The sequence below is a fragment of the Myotis brandtii genome, unplaced genomic scaffold (assembly GCF_000412655.1).
Source record: "Myotis brandtii unplaced genomic scaffold, ASM41265v1 scaffold524, whole genome shotgun sequence".
NCBI lineage: Eukaryota > Metazoa > Chordata > Mammalia > Chiroptera > Vespertilionidae > Myotis > Myotis brandtii.
Genome location: NW_005369911.1, coordinates 409,640 through 427,257, shown reverse-complemented (window position 1 = coordinate 427,257; position 17,618 = coordinate 409,640). Strand labels below are relative to the sequence as shown.

Genomic DNA, 17,618 nt, shown 5'->3' with positions numbered 1-17,618 from the left:
CCTCGGCCAGCCCTGGTAACCTGCGCCTCGGGCCAGCCCTGGGCAGCTGGGGGCCTGAGGGGACTGGGGGACTCTGGCCTTGCCACGCGCCTGCTTCCCCGGCGGGGCTGAGGGGACTGGGTGCCGCCATCTTGTGGCTGTGGGCACCACCATCTTTGAGGGCATGGCTGTTAATTAGCATATTCCCTCCTTATTGGCTGTGGGCGCTGCCATATTTGAGGAAGGGGCAGTCAATTAGCATATTCTCTCCTTATTGGCTGTGGGCACCACCATATTTGAGGATAGGGCAGTCAATTAGCATATTCCCTCCTTATTGGCTGTGGGTGCTGCCATCTTTGTGATAGCGTGAGGGTCAATTAGCATATTCCCTCTTTATTAGATAGGATGTAATGACTGATGCATCAGAGAGAAGAATTCTATCAAAGACAATTTGCATCCGTGTTGTCTTTATGGGAGAAATAATTTGTCAGTAAAGGTCCATAAGGATAGGGAAGCTCCTGCCCTTACCCCTTACCCTGGGATGTGCAGAGATTAGAGCATTCTAATCACTTTAGCTTAGAATGACTGTGTATGTTACCTTCTGAGCTATTCAAAAAGACTTTAAGGTTCATGAAAAGTTCTCATGGTTATAAAACATTAAACAAAAAACTTGTCCAGCATGAGGTGTTGTATTTATATGTCTTTTTGTTTGAGGAATCAAAAAGCTTTACAAACAAGACCTAATAAATCTCCTTAAGACAGTTGCTTGTGGGACCGCTTCCCCACTCAATGGAAACTGGGGACAGGTAAACAGAGAACAGGGACTGAGAGGAGGAAAGGTGGGTGGACAGGCACCCAGTCATCTAGTCACCGAGGAAGTGCAGGGCTGCACACATTTGTCCTCCCATTGGACTTGTCAAGATAAACAGTCAGTGCTCTACCCTTCCTATGTGGTAACTGCTGTTTCTAGACTTTGCCATCTGTTAACACAGGTGAGCAACAGTGAACAAAACATCAGAAGGGCAGAGGGTAGGGAGGTGAAAAAAGGAAGACAAGAAAAAGGAACAATAATGAAGTGCTTCCTGTGTTCAGGTAACTGTGCTAGATGCTGTCATTTATAATATGCACTCAGTAAGTACTTGGCTTCTTCCCTAACCTATGCTAATTTAATTCACATGAGGAAGAGGCTGGTGGAATTTCACATATATGCTATAATTTACGCTACTTGATTAAGGAGACTGATTTATGTGGAGAAAAAGAGTCCCTGTGAATTAAAAAGGCATGAATCAAAAAAGGGCAGGCGCAGTGGTGGGTTAAGGTTGGCTGACATGCTCTGTATAGTAATTACACCCAGTAGGACCCACTCCATTCACAGAAAATATTACTACCAAATATGAAGAACCCAAAAGACAAGGGGATAGAAATAGCCACCAGGACAAAGAATGCAAATTATCCACAGATCTTTTCTCCAGTGGGATGGACTATTGAGGGTAGGGGAGAACTCTTAGAAATGGAAGTCCTTGCCTTAGTTCTTCACTGTGATAGCAGAGCAGAGGCTGTAATATGTGGTATTAGGGAGACATCATCTTATTCCCTCTACCCACAGGAGTAAACTTGGTCTTTAAATTTTTATGAAAATCTAGAGAAGATCATTGAGAAGTTATAGATTTTATGAGACAAGTCAACTAAGTCAGGGATCATATTCCAGTGGCTCTGGGAGTCAGATGGCCTGGGTGTCAATCTAGCCTTGGTCACTTAACTTCAGCCTAGTCATGTAAACTCTGGACCCTGGTTTCCTTTCCTATGAAACCAGTGATAATACAAGCCATGACTTTGTTTAAACTCACACATAAACTATATCGTGTGTTATTAACTTTAAAGGATTAATTTATCTATTAAAAGGTTTTCATCACAGATTTCATTTTAGGTACAATAGTCAGATGCAGTAATGAACAGTTTAGTAAAGATTGAGGAAATAATACGGTTCCCCCAAGTTTGATTTCTCCAATTAAAATGCTACTAGACCAATAACGAGAACACAAAAGTGCTTGGGCATTGAAAACATTGTCCACTATTTCACAATTTATAACTTTAATCAGTTATAGAAAAGTAGAGGAATAGAAAGTGGAGTGCATGAGGAAGAGACTAGGAGAAGATGGCATTATAGTGGTATGCAAGGTCAATGTGTAGTGGTAAGGAGTTTGTCTTTATTGATGATTTTGAACTGAAAGTTATGATCTGACTCATGTTTAAAAGGATTGCTCTGTTTTCTGTGAGAAGAATTTACTCTAAGAGGGACAGAAGCAGACCGTCCCTGTAGGGTTATTCAGGTGGTTCAGGCAGAAGAAGATGGCGGCTTTAACAAGAAATAGAGATAGAAAAGTAGATCAAGTTAGGGAATGTTCTGAGGTAAAAGTAACAGGATTGTTAATAGATTGGATATGCAATATCAAATAAAAAAAGGAACTCAGGGGCAGTTCTGCAAATTGGTTTAGAGGATTAATGTCATTAAATAAGATGGAGACGGGAAGGACGACTTTGTGCTGAGTGTGACATGCAGGTAAGTCAAGAGTTCTACTTTGTCCTTAAGAAGCTGAAAGATTAGTAAAAACAATACTGCACATGTTAAGTAGGTGACTGAGTATGAGTCTGGACTTCCCAGAAGTCAGGACTGGAAATGAGATTTGTCATCTTGTGGATGAGAATGCATGAGATTACTTGGGGACAGTGTAACTAGAGAGCTTATGGAGGCTGATGACTGAGACTTGGTAACTCAAATACTTAGAAGTGGAAAGTAGAAAAGGAACCAGACACAAGAAAGGAAAAGAGGAAGCTAGTAAAATAGAAGAAATAATCAATGAGTGTAGAGTAATAGAAACCATGAAGGGAAAAACAGTAAAAAGGGATTGGTCAATAGTCTTATCTGAGAGGTCAAACTAAGAAAAGATCAAGATTTTTAAAAAAGGATTAAATAAGGAGAATTTTGCAGTACAGAGGTTCTTGGGGATTTGACAAATGCAGTCTCAGTGGAGTGACGGGAATGAAAGCCCATCTAGAGGGAATTAAGGAGAAAGTGTGGGGTGAGTAGGTGTGGACAGCATTGAGAAACTGATTTTTCAACAAGTCTTGCTATGAAGGGTAGAATGAAAATGGGGAGTAATTAAAGGGGATGTGAGGTCAGAAGAGGAATTTTTAAAGATGTGAGACTGAAGAGCATATGTATATGCTGATGCCAGTAATTGAGTTAAGAGTGTCAAGAAATGGATGATTCAGGGGAAAGAGAATACAATTGCAGGAGAAAAGACCTTGAGAAGGTGAGAGGGAATGGGATTCAAAATCTACAGGCTCCGCTCTGGTCTCCACAGGTGCAAGGACCACTGTAAAAGGCATGAGGCCCTACACAAAGGCATATACATTCTAATTATAACTATGACCTCAGGTGTGTGTTAGGCAGACTAGAAGGAAATATGAGTAATTGAAGAGTTACACAAGGACACGGGAAGGAATCTTCCTTCCTCTAGTGTTGCTTAATATTTGTTTTAATAATAAACAGAATTTGTTTAAGTAACATTCTCAAAAAAGCACCTAAATCAATGTGTTCTCATCAGTTATAGTATAAGAAAGAGCTGACAAACATATAGTTGTTTCTGATATAAGCAAAATACCTGGGCTACTATATTTGACAATGTGCTGCTCCTGATGATTAATACTGTATACCAGCCCCAGTTTTAATTCTTCATGGAGTTAATAATCACCTACAGTCTTTCCATGTGTCAGTACTGTTATAAGATTGTATAAACATGGTTAATTTGGGGGCAGCTCTGAGGCTGTCTCCTGCTTCCTGCTAAGCTAACACAGTTGAAGGGGAGCCTTTTCCTACTCAGCATTCTCTGTAAATATTCTGCTCTCTCCTCCTGGAGTCAGGTTACCTCGGGCTTCTGAATATCCTAGAGGCACTGCAGGGAATACAGACTGGAATCATTGCTTCATCTTCATTGTCTTTTGTCTCTGGAGTCTGGTGCCTCCACAATTGGGTGGTGGTGGTGGTGGGGGGAATATTTTAATTTGGAGGCGGAGGGGAATCTCAAATTGAAAGAGAGAAGATAAGGTTGTTTTCACGCAGGGAATAGAGAGAGCTTAGCCATGTATTTATGTCTTAACATTGTTCCCAGGATAGAGGAGCTATTTAATGAATTGGGCACTTTGAGGTTTAATGCGGTCTTGGTGTGTGGAAACAATATCATAGGGAAGACACCAGGGAGGGAGAAAAACTTGGCAGGAACAGGGGAGGCCATTTAAAAGCAAGTGACCAAAAGTTGATTATATTTAAGGTTTCTACCATTACATTTTACCTCAACTATGTCAACAAAGCAAGAGTATGGAAAAGTAGAAAATGAAATAAAATTATACATGAGCTACCACATTAAAGTGACCTATTATCGACTACCAGACAATATGGTGAAATGGAGACTGAGAGGCAGATGGCACTGACACTCACCAGCTGTGTGGCCTCAGGAAAGTAGGCAAACTCTAAGTTTAGTGACCGCCCATGGCATATGAGAATACTAATACCAACTTAATAAGAGTAGTTATCAGGCTTAAATGAGATAACATGCAAAACACCCATCATAGTACATGACATACAGGATTCACTCATAAAACAGAGGTTTCCTTCCAGGACTAGAAAAAGGAGAAGAATGGTAAATTTTTCAATCCAGCTGTGGAAACAAAGGTAGAACATCTGAAATGAGGAGAACAATGATGGACTAAACAGTGCGGTAGTGATCACAAATATAAAAGGAATTCAGACAAGGGGAGGTCTGAGTGCACGGGACTAGTCTGCCAGTCAAAGATTTGTCTTACGTTCTGGGTGTCTGGGGTAAGTAACATAGAGCAACAAGTTGAGGAAAAAGGACATGGGAAGGGGTCAGGAGTGAAAGTGAATGCTGTGGCAAAGGCACATTTGTGATAGAGACATTGAATAAAATTAAGCAAAAGTGATCAATGAAAGTCTTCAACTGATCTATAATTTATGGAAAGAACAATTAATGCTCATAGTAAGTACATAAAAATAACTATAATGACTAAAAAGGATTACATTATAAGTATGTACTGAATAATTACTAACAGATGACAATATTGGTTTATCAGAGTTCATTTTGTAAATTAAGAAAGAGATCCACGCACCTAAACCGATAGGTCATGTTTTCCAAAAAAAAGAAATGACCCCAATATTAATTTTCATAATTATTAGTAGATAGACATTAAGAAAGCTTGGTTCTTTTCCCATTGATGGGGCGATGTAATCACTTTGGTGACTTTCCTTCAGCATCATTACAGCTTTAAACTTAGCAGGACAACTTTGCTGGTCTTCATTTGGCTTATCTAAAATCCTAGGGTTTTCATTTCCTGCATATATTTATAGTTAATAATTATTTTAACTCATGTTAAATCCAGGATTTTGGAATCCCAGGTTTGTGCTTTCACACTGTGTCACATCAGGTCACCCTAATAAAAAATTGCAGATGGAATATGTGAACTTGGTACCAAGACAGAGAAGGTGGGCAAAGAACACCTGTTAAAGTCAAGGGATTCACTGATTTCGCAAGAATTTCTACTGACTCGATATACAACAGCAAAAGGTGTCCTGAGAAATAGGAGAGAACCAAAAATAAAAATCCTGTACCCTTTCATTTGATTGTTTCTTCTTTCAAGCAGAGCTACATTCATACCTTGATTAAAATATTACATATATGGCAAGCTGGCTTCCAACATGGCCTCTAAAAAGAGATCTAGAAATTGACTCTGAATGTGTAAGAGCAGATATTTTATAGGGCAGAGAATACTCCTGTCTTGGGGGTCTACATATCATACACTCATAATGTTGAGTGGAAAGAATCCTTAAAAATAATGTGATATGATCCCTTAAATAAGTCAGAAAACTTGTCAATCAATCATTCACCTGGTAATTGAACATCAGCACTTAAGGATCCAGTATCTGGACTGAAGTCAAGAAAAAGTAAACTCAACACTTTTATGTATTGGACTGACTAATTAGTCCAGCAGTATACCTCATTATATGGCTTTTTAGATGTATGGCTTGGATTTAATGACCTTTTGCTAAACTGAATGGCAACATTCTCTCTCTCTCTCTCTCTCACACACACACACACACACACACACAGAGAGAGAGAGAGAGAGAGAGAGAGAGAGACTTAAAGGCAATGAAAGAGAAAAATGACAAAAAGCTGACACTGTTTATTTCTTTTTTTTTAATTGTCTAAAGTTTTACATATGTCTCCTTTTTCCCGATTGACCCCCCCCACCCAGCCATTCCCACCCCGGGTAAGCCCCCACCGCCCCAGTGTCTGTGTCCATTGGTTATGCTAATATGCATGCATACAAGTCCTTTCATTGCTTATTTCTTTGGGAAGCATTTATTATGACACAGAAATGCCAGCAAATGTGAGGGACAGTCACAGAGTCATAAACATCTTTATAGCTGGAAGGGCCCTTATTGAAGCTAATGTAGCCTAAGACTTTCCTTTTACTGAAAGAAAAATAAAGAGCTCAAAATATTTGCCAGTTTTAAAGGTTTCTGCCTCAGTGGCATTTGACGAGAGAGAGAGAGAGAGAGAGAGAGAGAGAGAGAGAGAGAGAGAGCAGATTATTTACTGCAGAGGCTGGAGTACTGATAATCACAGCTCAAAGAAAGAAAAACAAAGTGAAGGCAGGCGAATCAGAATCAATACTCTCATTAAATACTCAGTGACCATTTCCCTCCGGATTTATATTTTTTCCTCACTTTCTGGGTTACTTTTTATGTATTAAATGCAGAAAAAAAACAGTAATGAAAGAGTCCCTTGACTGTTACTGGAATCAATGAATCTAACATGTCTTCCAATACTTACTGTGCGTATGGCCTCATTATATTCCCATACTAGGAAGGGTTTAAAGAGAAAATAAATTGTTTACTTGAATTATAAAGGTAATTTGAAACTATGGTTATCCCCAATTCTTCTAAATAATACAGATGAGTCAGCATCAAGTCTGAAAGTTTTTTCAGATTGACCCAAGGGAGAGTGCTGTTTTGCAAAATTACTGTCTTCTGAACAAAATGCTTCTCCACTATTTCATCAGCTACTCTCAGTCATAAAGATCCTTACGTTAGTCAAACAGCATTTAAGGACACCAAGAATGTGGTAAGTGATGGCACCATCTGAGCTGAGAACGGATCAATTCTGCTTAGATTATAGTTGACTATACAGCCAAAGATCAATGTTTCAAAGCAAGAGGATTATAGAAAATAAATTTAGACTGTTAATGTTTTCAAACTATACAAATATTAGTGAAAGTTCAGTAAGCAAATGACCAGTGGCTGACTAGAAATATTAATCCTGCCTTTTTACTACCTTTCAGGGATGGTGGCTAAACCATTTAGGTTTGATTTCAAAAACCTTAAGTAGAATGAAAGAAGAAAAATATAAAATCATATACCACAGTTAGAAGAGATTCGACAATATGTGTAGTCAAACTTGTCCAGATAGGAGCATTAGTATGACTCAGGCATGTTTAAGCATGCATTTAGAGATTGAGCTCTATAAAGGTTAAAAACCTGAAGGTCACACAGTGGTAGAAAAATCAATTTCTATGTTGCAGGCTGATATTTTCCCTTCTCTTGTTTCGTAGTGTAGCCTTGTACCCTGTGGAGCCTAAAATATAGACAATCTTGCAAGAAGAGAACAAGATGCCTGAATGTTCTTTTTAAGCAAAACTGACTAGAAGTAAAGGGTTTCCTGTTACTTCATTTTAAAATATTAAGGTTTATGCCCTAACCAGTTTGGCTCAGTGGATAGAGCGTCGGCCTATGGACTGAAGGGTCCCAGGTTCGATTCCGGTCAAGGGCATGTACCTTGGTTGCAGGCATATCCCCTGTAGGGGGTGTGCAGGAGGCAGCTGATCGATGTTTCTCTCTCATCGATGTTTCTAACTCTCTATCCCTCTCCCTTCCTCTCTGTAAAAAACCAATAAAATATAAAAAATTTTTTTAAAAAAATTAAGGTTTATTTTTAATGATTACTAATGTTTTAGGCACCTGGCTCAAACTACTGTAAATTCTAAATTTTGTAAATGCTTTTATTGAATGAAGTGATTTAAAAATAAGTCATAATTCAAATGTTTTCCTTAATACAGCAAAAATTTCACATTTTCTAAAATTCAAAATTCATTTCATGGTTAATTAACTACCTTTTAATTCCTCCTTAAGAGATACAGGGACAAAGACTGAGCCAATGGAGTAGGAGTAATTCCTTCCCCTGGGTCTAGGTAAACCAGAGCAGAGCAGAGGATAGAGAAGCCCCAGTGATCCAGAGTACCCATTTTCATAATCTGAACCATCTAGGAAATTCATAAAAAAGCAATGGGATCTATAAACTCTTCAAGACACCTAAGTCCTTCTCTCTGTCTTGTCCATGCCAATTGGAAGAATTAGTATCTTAGGAATTTTCATGTGAATTCAGTGTTAATTTTTAGGATAAACTCTCCAGTTGGTTATTGTTACATAAAAAACATTGTCAATTATCTTGTTATTATTTTAACACATTAAGCACCATGTCAGTCACTGGTGACTGACACTATACTTTCCGTCCGGACTAGTCAGTCACTGGTGCCGCCACCATATTGGTGAAATCGGATATGGCAGGCTAAACGGAAAGGAAGACAAAACAGGCTTGGTGCTTAACGTGTTAATAATTTATTGGTAGAATGACACCATATCCTAAATTTTATAGAATGATGCTTATTTAAACTACTAGAGGCCTGGTGCATGCAATTCATGCACGGTGGGATCCCTAGGCCTGGCCAGTGATCAGGGCCTATCGGGGCCATCTCGCTCAGTCCTGATCGGGGGGCGGGCCGGCTGCCAGGTGGGGCCTGCTGGCTGGGGCCTGCTGGACAGGGGGAGGGGCCGTGGGAGGTTGGCTGTAGGAGTGCACTGACCACCAGGGGGCAGCTCCTGCATTGAGCGTCCACCCGCTGGTGGTCAGTGTGCATCATAGTGACTGGTCAACCAGTTGTTCCGGTCATTCGGTCGTAATGGTCGCTTAGGCTTTTCTATATATAGATTACCTCTAATTGTTTCCATCAGTATTCTTGCATTTTAAAAAACAATTTTTCTTTTGAAATATGTGCTCAAATTAGGTATATCTGACGTTTGAATAGTTTATGGGACTTAAATATGAATCAGTAATGACTATGAAGTAAGAGCTTAGCTTATTTTTGGAGGTTTCTCTCTCCATGAAATGCTGCATAAGAAAGAGGCAGGTAAGAAATATAGGTGAGGCACATTTGCTTGGCTTACATTTTCATTGTGTTATAATGGGTAGCATTTTCCAGGGGACATTTTCCAGTTTGCAGCAGAGGCATGATGAAAATATCATCCTCTGTTCTTAAGCACAGGCTCACAAGGCTTTTTAGATTCACAATGATCTCAGCAAAATTTCATTCCTGAAAATAATACCAATGAATTGTTTTCTGACCAAATAGTATCAACTAAACTTAGATTTGGTTTTCTATGTAGATTTTAACTGCAGTTGGATTCCAGAATTTCAAGCATTGCAGTAAATGATTTTTATATAGATTCCAGGTAAAGAAAGGGAACGGAGACTTTTTCCTCATACTGAAGTTTAACTGGATCAGCAGGTTAGGCACCGATAGAGGTGGCTGTCCCCATTGGCTTGAAGATAGTCCTCTGTATTTGCCAAGGATACCTCACTCTTCCAAGTTACTCTTTTGATATTTGATTTTAGAACTTTCATGAAAGCAAGATGTTGCTTTAATTTATCTTTTGAATGAGGTTATTACTTCAATTTGTTTCAGCTTGATTTTTAGGTATATAAATGAAAAAATAATGTTTATGATTAGTGAATTTATTAGGGTGGGTTTCTAGAATAGCAAAATAGCTATGAGTGTGTATTAAGTAATTTGATGCTAATATTAATTAAGTTACTAATTGTTTTAATAAATTACACTGAAATCAATGGTTTTCTCTTAATGGTATCACTATGTCTGACTTGCAATTCCCTTTGGAAGGGAATTAAAGGAACCATAAGGGAAGAAAAGAAATGTCCACAGCTTTCTTATTTATGTCACAGCATATAGTAGTGTACACCTTTTAAAGGTGGATTTTTAAGTGGTGTGATTTGTTACCTTTTGAGTTTTGATTTTCTTTTATCAAAATTTAAAATCCTGAGAAGATCACATATCTGAATACAAAATCCATTTTATCTTCACAGCCAAAATTAAAGGATGAGAAAAGTGCAAAGAACTACTAGTGAAAAAGCTCTTCTACAATCTTAGGCCAGAGGTGTTTCAGGGGACAATTCATTCATTCATTCATTCATTCAGTCAGTCAGTCAGCCAGTATTTGCTGAGCACATATATTGTGCTAAGCCATTTGTTATTAACAGTTTAATTTTTCACCCTCATAGTGAAGGGTAGGGAAAATCAAGAAAGCAAACAAAAAGCTCTAAAATTACAATTTTGATATATGCTATGAAGAAAACACACAGTGTACAGAGGGTAATATATATATTTACACACACATACAAGGAGTTATATTAAAGCTCAAAGTTAAAGTATAAGAAGAATCCAACTAGTCATATTTTAAAAGGGGAAGAGTTTGATGAGAGTGAGCTTTCATTTAAAAACTATATTCATATTTAAAACAAAACATAAACACATTCATAGATATAGAGCCAGATGGGAGGGGGTGGGAGGAATGGATGAAAAATATGGAGGGAAATAATCGGTACAAACTTCTAGTTGTTGTTTTTAAGTATAGCTTATTGATTTTAGAGAGAGAGGAAGGGAGAAGAGAGAAACATGGATGTGAGGGCATAACTAGGCAGGTGCCCTGACTGAGAATCAAACCAGCAACCTTTCGGTGCACAGAATGATGCCCAACAAACTGAACCACACTAGCCAGGGCACAAACTTCCAGTTTTAACATAAATAAGTCATGGAGATGTGATGCACAGCACAGGCAATAAGGTCAGTAATATCATAATAACTTCGTTCAGTGACAGATGGTTAATAGAGTTATTGTGGTTACATCCTAAGGTATGTAAATGCAGAATCACTATTTTATACACCTGAATCTAATGTAATATTGTATGCCAACTATACTTTAATAAAAAATATAAAATATGAAACAAATAAAAATATATACAGGTTTAAGGGATATATACGCCAAGAATATATTTCAGTTTAGTCTAAGAAGTCATGTGACAGCTAATGTTTGTCAGTTAAATATTTTTTCATAAAAGAGTTCAGTTGGTCAGAGAGGTTAAGATTGCAGGATGCTACTACCATACTGAGGAAAAATAACATGAATCTGAAAGATATTTATTATTGTTATTTTAAATTATTGTTTATGCATGCACCTGCTGAAATTCCCAGTGATTCAAACAGGGATTTCACTGACTTGGGTTAAAAAGTCATTCATTGTTAGCAGACAAGAGATGACCCAGGTTAATTTAATGCCCATTATGAGAGGTAGTAGCAAGCCTGGGTAACAGATCTTGTATTTCCTGAAAATAATGCTTGACTCACAGCTGCTGTAAAGCAGTAGGCTCTACCTGTATCATAAGAAGTATTTAAAGCAAAGTGTAAAGAGCCCCAAGTGGGGGAAAAAACATCTTGAATCATCAAGAAAAATGCACAGCAATTAAAAATTTAGTAGAGACATATTTCATTGACACAGTAAAATAACTATAAAACAATGCTTAGAGTATGGTCCCATTTATGAAACTGTATGCCTGAGTGTGTTTATAGTGTCATATAGAAAAAAAAATCTAGTGGGAAATATTCCAAAAACGCTAAGAGGCATTATTTCTTGATGGTAGGCTTATGAGTGACTTTCTTTTTAAACATTCCTGTATTATCTTTTTTTTCTCTTAAAATGAGCATGCATTTTTTTAAATGTGGAAAAAAAACTTTCAAAGACAAACTTTAACTGTACTGGTGAAAACTGATTTAAAGCAGAATGTCGTTAGTGAGACAGATCTCTCTTGCACCGCAAGCTAATGGATATGGAATGATATTTCAGACAGCACAATTTGCTCTTTGGCCAGCACAGAATTACCAGTCAGACAGAGCGTATGCTAGGGCATTCGCAAGGAAAGGGAGGCACCAAAAATTAGACTATTCTGGAGAAAGGTACTTACTTGACTTTTGATATTTCAGAAAAGTATAAAAGTGTTTGTTCAGGAATAATATCAGGAAGTTGTTGAAGCTATGTACACTTGTTTATTATTTAATGCCCTTTCTATTTTTAAGACCATGTAGGCGGAGAGATGCTTAGGACATATAGGTAGGAGGTATGGCTAAGTGTTTTCAAGGTCCAAAGCACAGAATAAAATTATGTTACCTTCCAAACTCTCATTAAAAATAAAAATAGTACTTGGTCATAAAATAAGTGCAGGGCAGTCCAACATAGTTCTGACTTTCCCCTAGACAAATGCTTTTGTGCTTTTCTGAAATATCAGGAATCTCAAAGTTTTTCCAAAATAATTCTTGTGTGCACCATTTTTTTTTTTTTTGGTCTGATACCCTAACCATACACTTAGTCTGTTGAACCAATTCAACATGATCAAAGAGCAAATCATGGCACCTGAAATATTCAAATAAAAATCCAAATAAAGATGAGCCACATTTAATGCAGATCTACTATATTTGATATTTAAAAATTCAAATTGGCAAGGTAATTTGTTACATTTTCTAATATGGCACAATTGGGCTCATGAGATTAGGAATCCAGTTGCAGTTAGACCATTTACCTAACCCAAACTTGAACAAGTCTAACCTCTCTGAGACTGTTTCCACTTATTTAAAATACTTATAGTGATAGAATTCGGGGGAATACAAGCTAAAAATAAACAATGTAAAATTAATGAGAACTACAAAAGATTATCCTATATAATAAAAGGCCAGCGACCATAAGGGCGTAACAACCAGAACGACTGATCGACCAGTCGCTATGAGGTGCATTGACCACCTCTCGGTCCCTTCCCCCATCCCACAGACTCCGATCGCTGGATGGCCAATGGGGAACCACGGGAAACTGGGGTGGGTGCTGGCGGTGGGGCGGGACTGGGGACTGGCAAGCGGGCGGAACGACTGACCTCTTGTTCCCTCCCCGCAGCCCACAGACTCCGATAGATCACCAGATGGCGAACAGGGAACCAGGGTGGGTGTTGGCGGCAGGGTGGGACTGGGGACTGGTGAATGGGCAGAAGATGGCCCTGATTGCAGGCTAGGCCTAGGTACCCTACCCACGCACGATTTCGCGCGCTGGGCCTCTAGTATTAATACAAGGCATAATGACTAATATAAGATGCGTTATTTTTGTCAATAACTTTTCACAGGTGTACATTTTAAATCCTCCAAAAAATTCTATGTGCTAACGTATGCAAATGTTGCTACTCATATAAGTTGTTTTGCAATTAATTAATTCATCTCCTTTGAAAACATATTTTCAGTTGTAACTGACCTCTCAGAATAACACCCAAGTATAAATATTATGTTAAAACTTCCATGATAAATTTGGTTTTCTTTTAGGCTCCAACCATGGGAAACAAGCATTAATCTTTTGATAGACCTATAAGAAATGAAGAAAATGGTTCTGACTCTCCTTCTAGTTCTTCCTGGTTGAGACTTGAAGCATGTACATAAAACTGAAATATGTTTTGAGATCACTTAAAGAAATAACGAACATCCTATCAAAAAGTGAGAAATTAGATAATGTGTTTTATTCCAATTAAAACAAGTTTTACCTAAGTTTAAATACCAGTCAAAATATTTACTATCTCAACCAGAATGGCATTTTCAAGATAGTGTTTGAGAAAAAGATAATTAGCTGTTAAACAGTTCATTTACACAATAATTTAAATGTGCCTTTTTTTTCTTTCTTTTTTTTTTTTTTTTTTAGAAAGAGAGAAACAGCAATGTGAGAGCTTAACATCAACTGGCTGCCTCCTGTACTCCCTCCATCAGGGATAGAGCCTGCAACCCAAGCATGTGCCCTGACCGGCAATCCAAAAGGCAACCTTGTGGTGCACAGGACGAAGCCCAACCAACTGAGCCACACCAGCCAGGGTTTGAATGTACCTTTTATATATATTTTGTTTTGTTCTGACATCAATCTGATGGCTCTTGAATTATTTTGTATCTAGACCCCAATGAACCCCATTTCATTTTTCAAAATTAGCCATACAGAAGGGATAACTTTAATATGGCTATTAGGCATCACACTCCATAGAGTTACTGGGAAAGGACTCTCGTGAAATGGCCATTTTTCAGTTCCCTGCATCCTCACAAGATGACATATAAATTTCTCTGTGCAGATGATCAATTGATTTTGTAAAAAATATCCAGATTCTGTAATTTAAAAGCCCCTTACAAAACGGAGTCTGACTGTTACAGGTCTAGAAGTACATGATATGAAACACTCTTCAATGGACAGTTGACTAGAAAGTCAGAGAAGTTTTTGAGAAAGAATCTAGTCCAGCCGTGGGCAAACTACGGCCTGCGGGCCGGATCCGGCCTGTTTGAAATGAATAAAACTAAAAAAAAAAGACCGTACCCTTTTATGTAATGATGTTTACTTTGAATTTATATTAGTTCACACAAACACTCCATCCATGCTTTTGTTCCAGCCCTCCGGTCCAGTTTAAGAACCCATTGTGGCCCTCGAGTCAAAAAGTTTGCCCACCCCTGATCTAGTCCATCCCAAATCAATTCATGTCTAGGTCATATTTATGGAGGTTTTGATGAGAAAAGAATGCACTGCCCTATCTGGTTACCCAGTTGACCACTCAAATTTGCTATCAGAAAGTTCTACATTTTGTATTTATAATCTCCATTCTTTCCAATGCAGGTGAATCCCATTTTCCACTCTTTAGGTCCCCAAAAATAGGCAAGAAGCAATTTCCTACGTGTAAACCCTCAGCTTCTCTGAAGCAAATAACTGTCATCTCTCAGGTTTCTCTAAATGTAATAATCCTAGTTTCCTTATCCTTTCTTAAAGAGTTCAACTTTATACATAATTCACTTTTCTGTGCCTCCTCCTCAAAGGCTATGTAATCACCTGAAGTTGTGGCACCAAAATCTAGACCTGTATTCATATCAGGGTCTGACCATGTAGCTGAAACATACGACTGTTAGTTCTATATCCGTGGCCTACAGTGATTTGCCTCTGCTCAAATTGTACCAACATCACCTATAAAACCATATCCCCATGGAAAGTCAACACAAAGGAAAGAAAACAAAGCCCCAAGATACCTGTTTTCATTGCATAAAACAGAGTTAACTATGTCTTGATTCTTTAAAGCTTACTGTAGATATATCTGAAATTGTAATTTTTGGAGGTCAAAAGTTGTCATTAAACAATTCAGGATGCAGTGTGTTAAAATTTTGATGTGACATACAAGCCCAGGGGATATTTCCTTGCTTGACTTTATGTAGCTGTTATAATTAGGCACATGGTAGCAAGACTTTACAGAGTCGTGCATCTATATAATATATGACATGCCATAAGCATATTAAGTGCATTCTCTCCATTAAGTTGCTGAAGAGTCTTCCCATATATAAGCCAAATAGGACATTTATTCTCAGAGAAATTAAACTATAAACCTGATTCAAATACATATACAATTTTTAAGTGAAGGGAAGCGATGGGCAAAATAAAATGAAAGATTAAAACCAAAAATACTGATATTTTACACTGTAGAAAATGCTTGCACTGACAATGATATTGTTAGAGACGAGATCGATGGCTGAAACTAGTCCATGTGATGAATGTAATACTACTAACACACTTTTACCTGCAAGGATTTTTCTGGCTTTAATTCAATGAAATCCATTATCCTGGGTGGTAATGGAGGCCTGTACCCTACTCATCTTAGACATCTTTAGTCTCCTGCGCTGCCCTAAAGCCTTGGCATAATAAAAGGTCAAGCAGATCCCAGTAAGCATTTGTAAACTACAATACCCGCCCCCCACCCCCCATTTAGGCTACAAGCCACACATTCTTTTGCTAAGCTTTGCTCTCTCTTATTCCATTTCACTGTATAAGCAGATTCATTTGGAAATGGCTAGGGTACTTAGGAAATACCTAGATTTACTTGACCACCTAAGTAAGTGAATCCAGAATACAACATTTGAGAGAACTCTAAAATGGTGCCTGGATACTGAAGGAATGAACAGCAAATAGCATCACTATTAAATAAAATGAATGCATTTCACCATCCAGCTTGCCTGTGCTTTCTGGGACACAAGGCACAAACATGAAAGGGAAGGGGTAGAATTCCAAGAAAACTGATTTGTTTCCACAATCATTTGGCAAGACGCTGTACACAAAATAATACCACAAGCCACCTCCCTTTCCCATCATTGTCAAGTCCGGGTTCTCAAATCACCCCCCACAAACCTAATTAAAAATAAAGAAAAGAGGCCGGCTATGAATTCACATCGAGGGCGACGATACATATTAAATGACAGGCATCTGTCCTAATTGGTCACAACAAAACTGATGGGCAATAACAAGAATAAATCTCACATTAATCCAGATGAAGTCAATGAATAATTTCACAAACCAGAAGCATACTTTCAAAAATATCCAATTACCTCCAAGCATGCAAGGGCATTTGATAACCCATAAGAACGATTGCAAAGAACGCTTTGCACATAAATATGTTTCATAAATGCACTCTAAGTGCTAAGTAATGTGTATATACGTTATGCATATCCATAGAGTATACATTTGTGTAGTCACAATGAAATGTATGCACTGAAAATGAAACTGTACCCAGCAAATGGTTTCTCAACAAGAGCACATAAGAATACGGAATAGGACGCTCAATTCTGGGGCCACCTTTCCCACGCAATGAGGGAGAGAAGCAAAATCACCTTATCATTAGACAGAGAAGCTTATGAAGCACTGAATGTGTTTTGGAGGAAGGCCTAGCCCTGAATGTGGGAGCTGCAACTGAAATGATTCCTTTCAATAACACCCATTTCTTGTTAGCTTTTTCCACCCCCTGGTTCTGTTGCTAAGCTTAGAAGGACAGGAACCAAGTGGCTCACTCTGCATTGTAAGCCAGTTAAGATAAAATCAGAACACCATTTTTTTTTTTAAACGGGAGCGGATGCCTTCTTACTTCTCTCCTCCTGGCAACCTTCCTCTATCTCCATCCCCATCTCTGTCTCTACATCTTCTCCCACTCTAAGGGAGTCATTGTTCCAGTGCAGGCCACAGATGTATACACAGGGCATTTGGGAACAAACTAAACCAAGAAGATAGCTCCACTGTGTCTTACTCACCATGCTGAGACCCCGAGAAGCTGTTGAAAGGAGGGAGAGGTGCAAACTGAATCCATTTTCCTTGTGACCGAGTCGGATGCAGCCTCCGAACCCAACATCAGCAGCGGCTGCTGGGATTTTTTTTTTTCACCCTCAGTCTCTGGCTGGCGATGGTGCAAAAAGGAACCACCCTTCCAGCCCCACTAGAGTATCAGCAGTCCAGGCGGCGGCAGCACCAGCATCACCACTTGGGCCTCCTCCCTCTCGGAGGATGGGGTGAG

General features: G+C 38.5%; 1 protein-coding gene across 4 annotated transcripts in view; it reads right to left on the bottom strand.

The window, feature by feature from the left end:
• Positions 1–17,598, bottom strand: part of JAKMIP2 (janus kinase and microtubule interacting protein 2) — a 127,023-nt gene extending 109,425 nt beyond the window's left edge. For 3 of the 4 annotated variants that reach the window (XM_005877649.2, XM_014548880.1, XM_005877648.2), the window contains exon 1: positions 17,359–17,597. The gene's annotated coding sequence lies outside the window, so the exon portion shown is untranslated. Of the gene's footprint in view, positions 1–17,358 lie in introns of all 4 variants that reach the window. The other variant, XM_005877647.2, reaches the window with a different exon arrangement.
• Between the last annotated feature and the right edge of the window lie 20 nt (positions 17,599–17,618).